The sequence below is a fragment of the Callorhinus ursinus genome, unplaced genomic scaffold (assembly GCF_003265705.2).
Source record: "Callorhinus ursinus isolate GAN/ISIS: 27379988/994484 unplaced genomic scaffold, GSC_fseal_2.0 scaffold24, whole genome shotgun sequence".
Lineage (NCBI taxonomy): Eukaryota > Metazoa > Chordata > Mammalia > Carnivora > Otariidae > Callorhinus > Callorhinus ursinus.
The window spans coordinates 7,237,512-7,245,871 of NW_027397086.1; the positions used below are offsets into that span (position 1 = coordinate 7,237,512).

At 39.7% G+C, this 8,360-nt stretch overlaps 1 pseudogene; it reads left to right on the forward strand.

Annotated features, from left to right (window-relative positions):
• Positions 1 to 1,747: 1,747 nt before the first annotated feature.
• Positions 1,748 to 2,975, forward strand: LOC112836654 (heterogeneous nuclear ribonucleoprotein D-like pseudogene; annotated as a pseudogene).
• Positions 2,976 to 8,360: the final 5,385 nt, after the last annotated feature.

The window sequence follows — 8,360 nt, forward strand, 5'->3', positions numbered from 1 at the left end:
GCTTCAACTTTATTGACAATATTTAATTGCTTAAAAATAGAAATATAAAGCAAATATGGCAAAATGTTAAAGCTGGGTAGTGTGTACTAGTGTGTTTGCTATATTATTTAGTCTTTATGCTTTTAAATATATTTTGTGTTGAAATATTTCTAAATTGTTTTTGAAATAATGAATTAGTGAGTTAAAAATAAGCTGAGGGAGGGGCGCCTGGGTGGCTCAGCTGGTTAAGCGTCTGCCTTTGGCTCAGGTCATGATCCCAGGGTCCTGGGATCGAGCCCCGCATTGGGCTCCCTGCTCAGCGGGAGGCCTGCTTCTCCCTCTCCCACTCCCCCTGCTTGTGTTCCTGTTTTTGCTACCTCTCTCTCTGTCAAATAAAAAAATAAAATCTTAAAAAAAAAATAAGCTGAGGGATGGGGCAGTTGGCTGGGTGGCTCCGTTGGGTGGCTCAGTTGATTAAATGTCTGACTCTTGGTTTCAGCTCAGGTAATGATCTCATGGGTCATGAGATCAAGCCCTGTGGTGGGCTCTGTGCTCATCAGGGAATCTGCTTGAGGATTGTCTCCCTCTGCCACTCCCCCCACTCGTGAGTATGATCTCTCTCTCCCTCTCTCCAAAATAAAAAAATAAATCTTAAAAAAAAAAAACTGAGGGATTCTCTTAAGACTGTGGTGTAAGGGGCGCCTGGGTGGCTCAGATGGTTGAGCATCTGCCTTCGGCTCAGGTCATGATCCCAGGGTCCTGGGATCGAGCCCCTCATTGGGCTCCTTGCTTGGCAGGAAGCCTGCTTCTCCATCTCCTTCTACTGCTCCCCCTGCTTGTGCTCTCTCACTCTCTCTGTCAAATAAATAAATAAAATCTTTAAAAAAAAAAAGACTGTGGTGTAAAATACCTGAGAGATATGGAGAATGAAAAAATAGTTAAATGATATAGAAACTAGATACAGAAATTTCAACATTTTTCTAGTCGGAGTTTCATAAGCAGAGATGGGGAGAGAAAGATAATCAATCAATCAATAGGAGAACTTTTCCCAAAACTGAAAGCAGTCAAGAGTCTTAAAGTTGAGAGGATCAATCAAATGCTAAGCAACATAAATGGAGGGAGAAAGATTCATTCCTGACACACAGTGGTAAAATTTCAGAAGGAAAAGTCTTAAAAGATAGAGAGGGGATGGCACTGCTTATTCTCAGAGGAATAAGATTCAGATTTGCAAATGATTCCTATTTGGCAACACTGGAAAACAATGGAAAAAGAGCTTCAAGTTTCTGGAGAAAATTGTTTTATCCTAAGATCCTGTGCATAACTCAACTGGCCTTCAAGAGTGAGTGGGGGCGGGATCAAAGATATTTTGGACAGAGTCTCTCTGAACGAATATATTATTCACAGATTCTCTAAAAGAATTACTCAAGAATGTACTGTCATAAAAGAAAAAGAAAATGAATACAAGACCAAAAAAGACATGGGGTATGGGAAATAGTGATTTAAAAAAACAAAACAAAACAGTAAAACTTTGTTGTTAAGTCGAATTTTGAATGCATAATCCAACAGCAATGACAGCAGTAACAACGCAGGAACTCACACTCCAGGTGATCTCAATGTGTAATGTATTCAGGAATGGGGGTGGGGTGCGAGAGTGTTTTTTTAACTAGTTCAAGGAGAGGATATAGATTCTGAGGATCTCTAGACATATAAAGTGCAAGTTTAAATATGTGTTTAAAGAAGGAGATTTCTCGTCTTCCGCCGCCATTTTAAATCCAGCTCCATACAACGCTCCGCCGCCGCTGCTGCGGCGACCCGGGCTGCGCGCCAGCACCCCTCGGCTGACAACTCCGCCACCATGGAGGACATGAACAAGGGCAGCAACATAGAGGAATTCGCAGAGGGATCCAAGCTCAATGCGAGCAAGAATCAGCAGGATGATGGTAAAATGTTTATTGGAGGCTTGAGCTGGGATACGAGCAAGAAAGATCTGACTGAATATTTGTCTCGATTTGGGGAAGTTGTAGACTGTACAATAAAAACAGATCCAGTGACTGGAAGATCAAGAGGATTTGGATTTGTGCTTTTCAAAGACGCTGCTAGTGTTGATAAGGTTTTGGAACTGAAAGAACACAAATTGGATGGCAAATTGATAGACCCCAAAAGGGCCAAAGCTTTAAAAGGGAAAGAACCCCACAAAAAGGTTTTTGTGGGTGGATTGAGCCCAGATACTTCTGAAGAACAAATTAAAGAATATTTTGGAGCCTTTGGAGAGATTGAAAATATTGAACTTCCCATGGATACAAAAACAAATGAAAGAAGAGGATTTTGTTTTATTACATATACAGATGAAGAGCCAGTAAAGAAATTGTTAGAAAGCAGATATCATCAAATTGGTTCTGGGAAGTGTGAAATCAAAGTTGCACAACCCAAAGAGGTATACAGGCAGCAACAGCAACAACAAAAAGGAGGAAGAGGTGCTGCAGCTGGTGGACGAGGTGGTACGAGGGGTCGTGGACGAGGTCAGGGCCAAAACTGGAACCAAGGATTTAATAGCTATTATGATCAAGGATATGGAAATTACAATTGCGCCTATGGTGGTGATCAAAACTATAGTGGCTATGGCGGCTATGATTATACCGGGTATAACTATGGGAACTATGGATATGGACAGCGATATGCAGACTACAGTGGGCAACAGAGCACTTACGGCAAGGCGTCTCGAGGGGGTGGCAATCACCAAAACAATTACCAGCCATACTAAAGGAGGATGTTGGAGAAAACAGGAGGAGATTGCTAAAGTTAACCCATCTTGCAGGACGACATTGAAGATTGGTCTTCTGTTGATCTAAGATGATTATTTTGTAAAAGACTTTCTAGTGTACAAGACACAACTGTGTCGAACTGTATATAGCCGCCAATTAGTTTTCTTTGTTTTTACTTTGTCTTTTGCTATCTGTGTTATGACTCGATGTGGATTTGTGTTTATACAAATTTTATTTGTAGGATTTCATGTTAAACCTCAAATAAATGCTTCCTTATGTGAAAAAAAAAAGGAGATTTCTCTTTCTGAGTAGGATATAGCGGTTATGGCAGGTCAGGCCCCTCACTACATTAACTAGGGGAAAAAAGAGATAAATTGCAAAATCATATTATTAAAACCATCACAGAGCTGTGGTAATGAGGAGTAGATGAGCTAAAATCCAGAGCAGGAGGAACCTTTCCTAGAGGAGCTGGTGATCAGCCTTGGGAGCATCTCCCAATTCTAGGTTTAGCCTGAGGATCCTGTTTGCCTCAAGCTGAGAGGTGCTACTGAAGCAAAGAGAACACAGCAAAGCTTTTGCTGGTCTTGTAGGACCAGTGTAATGGGTGGAAACTGTAGAAGTTCACAATGCAGTGTCCCCACAGAAGAGTTGTTGAGGTCTGGGCTGTGTGGGAGGCTGACTGGCTGGACCAGAAACTTCTAAAACATGATGTGAAATCTGTGGTTTCACAGTACATGGTCCCACTAGAGAGAGGAGATGACCTCAGCACTGGTGCTTTCTCCATCAAGAGGTCAAACCTCCAAAGAGAGGAATGGGATCTCTCAGTCACTTAGGGATGAGGAGACAGAAACCTTCCAGTCTCTCAATCAAAAGCCTAGAAGGGCCATATCCAAAAAACATGAATAAATCAGAGATAGGCTGAGACTTATTTAAAAGTGCTACTCAGCCCTCATCCAACTCAAGTCCTCATGGTATTGAACTGATCAGCTTCCATCTTATTTGTCTAACAGAGGAATGGGTTAACCTTCATCTTGAGTATCTATGATTCTTTTATACATAGTATGTGTCATAACATTTTTTAAAAATTGCTAAACATGTACAGGGGCAGGGAAATGTGGCCAATAATCAATAGGAAAAAATAAACAATAGAAGAAAACCCATAGACTGATGAGATACTGAAATTATAAGACAAGGAATTATTAAGCTATGATTAACATTTTAAACTAAATCATTGAAAAAATGGACAAGATGAATGAAAAGATGAAGAATTTCAAGATAACTGAAATTTATAAAAATAATCAAATGAGCATTCTAAAATAAAAATATGGGGGCATCTAGGTGGCTCAGTCGGTTGAGCATCTGATTCTTGATTTCAGCTTAGGTCATGATCTTGGGGTCATGAGATCAAGCCCCACATGCTCAGTATAGAGTCTGCTTGTCCCTCTCCCTCTGCGCCTCCCTTTGCTCACACACCCTCTCTCTCAAATAAATAAAAACTTAAAATAAAAATATGAAAATTGAAATTAAAAACTCATTAAATGGGCTCAACAGCAGTTTAGACAAAGCTGAAGAGGTAATTAGTGAAGTAGAAAATAGGTCAGAAGAAAATATTTAGATAGAAGCATGGAGAGAGGGAACGAATGCAATACACAGAAAAGAGACAAAGACATCTGAGATACAGTGGAAACAGGGAGTCTCTCTCCCTTTTGTCTATTATAATTGTGTAATTGTAGTTTAAGAAGGAGAGAAAAGAAGAAATGAGGCAGAAAAGATATTTGGAGAGATAATGCCTGAGAACTTTTCAAAACTGGAAAGGCAGTAACCCTTAAATACAGGAAGTTCAGTAAACTACAAGGAGATTAAAACAAGGAAACACATCTAAGGGCATAGAGATCATCTTAAGGAAAGAGACACAGAAGGGGAAGAGACACATTACCACATTTCCATCAAAGAATTATAGTAAGACAGCTGACTTTTCAATAGCAACCACAGAAGCCAGAGGACAATGGAATGAAATCCTTAAAGTGTAGAAAGAAAAAAAAAAGCCTGTCAACATAGAATGCTATACACAAAAAAGTAGTCTTTAAAACTGACATTTAAAATAAGTAAAAGTTGAAAAATTCATTGCCAGAACATTTGCACTATAAGAACCCCTGAGGAAAAATCTTCAGTCTAAAGAAAGCTTTCTCAGAGTAGAAAAATGAGCCCAGAGGGGTGCATGGAACTGCAGGAAAGAATGAAGAATGAAGAAAATAGATCAACATAAGACTAAAAACTGCTTATAAGAACAATGAGGCAAATGTGTTGTGAACTTATAAATTATGTAAAAGTAAGATATATGACAATACCAAAAAGATCATTAAGTGGTAAATAGAGTTAAATTGCTGTGATATTCTTTTTTTTTTTTTAAAGATTTTATTTATTTATTTGACAGCAAGAGAGAGAACACAAGCAGGGGGAGTAGAGGAGGGAGAAGCATGCTTCCCGCCGAGCAGGGAGCCCAACACAGGGCTCGATCCCAGGACCCTGGGATCATAACCTGAGCCGAAAGCAGACACTTAACAGCTGAGCCACCCAGGCGCCCCTTTGCTGTGATATTCTTACATCTTTCAGAAAGTGGCAAAAGGACTAACTTAAGACCTGAAGTTGAGGGACAATATCAAATTATCTAATATATATGTAACTGAAATCCCAGAAGTAAAAGAGAGAGAAAAACCAGGTCAAAAAAAATATTTGAAGTGATAACAACTGAGAATTTCCCAAAATTAATAAAAGACACCAAACCACATATCCAAGAAGCTTAGAACACAGGAAGGAAGATAACGATTTTTTAAAAGAGAGAGTTACATCATATTCAAACTGCTGAAAATTAAAGATGACTAGAGAAACCATAAATCTTATAGGCAGCCAGAGATAAAAAGCATGTTACATTACCAAAGAACAAATATGGGACTATGGCAGACTTCTCCCCAAAACTACATAAGCCAGTAGCCCTTAGAATGTCATCATTAAAGTTTTGAAGGAAAAATAGCTATCAACTTGGAATTATCTACCTGGTGAAAATATCTTTCAAATATTCAGAAGAAATTAAGACTATCCCTCTTTAGGGGTGCCTGGCTGGTGCAGTAAGTTAAGCACCTGACTCTTGGTTTCAGCTCAGGTCATGATCTCAGGGTCATGAGATTGAACCCCATGTCAGCTTCTATACTCAGCTTAGAGTCTGCTTAAGATTCTCTCTCCCTCTCCCTCTGCACCTCCCCCCTGTAAAATAAATAAATAAATCTTAAAAAAACCCCTAAACCTCTTTGAAGATAATAAAAGTAGAAAATCCAAGAGGAAAACTATGAAAAACTATTATAAACTAATAAGAGAATTTAGTAAAGAGGCAATTATAAGAACAACATACAAAAATCAATAGCTTTCTGAGCCATTGGTACTAACCAATTACAACATTTCAGAGGGAAAATCCCACTCATGATAGTATCAAAAAATATAAAGTGCCCAGGAATAAACTTATCAAGAAATGTGTTAGCATCTATGAAGAAAAGTACACAATTTTATTGATGTAAATAAAGGAAGACTTAAAGAAAGACACACAGCATCCCGAAAGGGGAAGACTTTATATCACACACAAAAAAAATCCATTTTCCCCGGGGTGCCTGGGTGGCTCAGTCATTAGGCGTCTGCCTTCAGCTCAGGTCATGATCCCAGGGTCCTGGGATTGAGCCCTGCATTGGGCTCCCTACTCCGCGGGAAGCCTGCTTCTCCCTCTCCCACTCCCCCTGCTTGTGTTCCCTCTCTTGCTGTCTTTCTCTGTCAAATAAAAAAATAAAATCTTAAAAAAAAAATTTCCCCAAATCAGTTTGTAAATCCAATGTAATCCCAATTAAAATTCTAATGGAATTTTGGTGTGCCTTGGTGGCTCAGTCAGTTAAGCGTCTGATTTTGGATTTCATCTCAGGCCATGATTTCAGGGTTGTGAGATTGAGCCCCCCATTGGGCTCCATGCTGGGCATAGAGCCTGCTTAAGATTCTTTTTCCCTCTCCCTCTGCCCTTTCCCCATCTCTCCCTCTTTAAAACAAAAATCTTTTTTTTTTAAGATTTTACTTATTTATTTAACAGAGAGACAGAGAACACAAGCAGAGGGAGCAGCAGAGGGAGAGGGAGAAGCAGGCTCCCCACTGAGCAAGGAGCCTAATGCAGGGCTCGATCCCAGGACTCTGGTATAATGACCTGAGCCAAAGGTAGACCTTAACCAACTGAGCCACCCAGGCACCCCTAAAAAAAGATTCTAATGGAATTTTTCCAGCTGATTCTAAAGTTCCTTGGAGGAGGAAACATGTACATGGACAGCCAAGAAACTTTATAAAGAGAACAATGGAGACTTTAACTATAAGCTATCCAAATACAAAGTTATAGTTATTAAAACATTATGGTATTGATGAGGAAAGATATGAATGGACTAATGAAACACATGGGATTTTGAAAATAATTATAAAAGTTTTAGAAGAAAAAGTAAAAGAATATTTTCATAATCTCATGGCAGGAAAACCTTCATTAAAAAACAACCCCCCCACACACAAAACAACAAAGAGTAAACCTAAAAGAAAAAGATAGATATGGAAAAACATATATACAATTTCTGTATGTATCCTAAGGGCTAGACTGGAATTGGCAAATAGCAAACATCTCATGGCTTACTGATTTTCCACCTGTGGCAGACATCATTAATCAATCTCAGAACAATGTCCTGCTGAACCTATACAAGTTTTTACAGTTCTCTCCAATAGAGTACTTTGGACAGCCACCACCAGTTCGTTATACACTTAGCATAAAAAATGAGACAATCTTATGCCCCAGTGATATACAATTCTTCCCTTTGGCTGTGACCTATAGGGGTATTCATGAGCTTCTCAGGGTTAAAAGGGTTTTGTCAGCACATCCTCCTGGAGTACAGCTTCCACAGAGCTCTCCTTGGTGCTGAAAATTAGTCTGCATTTCCCTGTAGGTGCCTGGATCCTGCCACTTCCCATCTTGCCACCATTGTTCACATGAACCAAATTTCCCTTAGCTGCCAGAGATGCACCTTGTAAAAAAAACAGCACCCAGACTATGCTAAGGATGAGAAAAGAACAGTTTGGAAGTAACTCATTCTGAAAGGGAAGTGTTAGAATTTGTTATGAGGCATGATCTACCCAAACAAGAACCCAGGTAATTGCGGGAGTCAGATTCAGAGAAGATGTGGTGAACATTAGAGCATCTTGCAAACCATGAGTCAAGGTGTGTGGTGGGGGGAAGTGAGAATCTAATGTTTTCAACCTGAAGCCCACCTGAGACAGAGTGAGGATGAAGCAGGTCTCAGAGACAGGAAATCACAACCAAATTCAGGCACTGGGAAGGGTGAGTGACAAAGAATTATATGGACCTCCATTAAGTTCAATTGAAAAGGTCCTTGCTGGCTAATGGATACTTCTTTGTCATGTGACTCAAAGCCCCAACCCTCTAATCATATGGCTTAACTTGCTGGAATGGTCAGTCTCCATTCTGAGTCATCTCATTAGTATACACTTTCTTGGGGTCTACCACAAGTCACCTAATTAGCATAAACCATCAGGTGT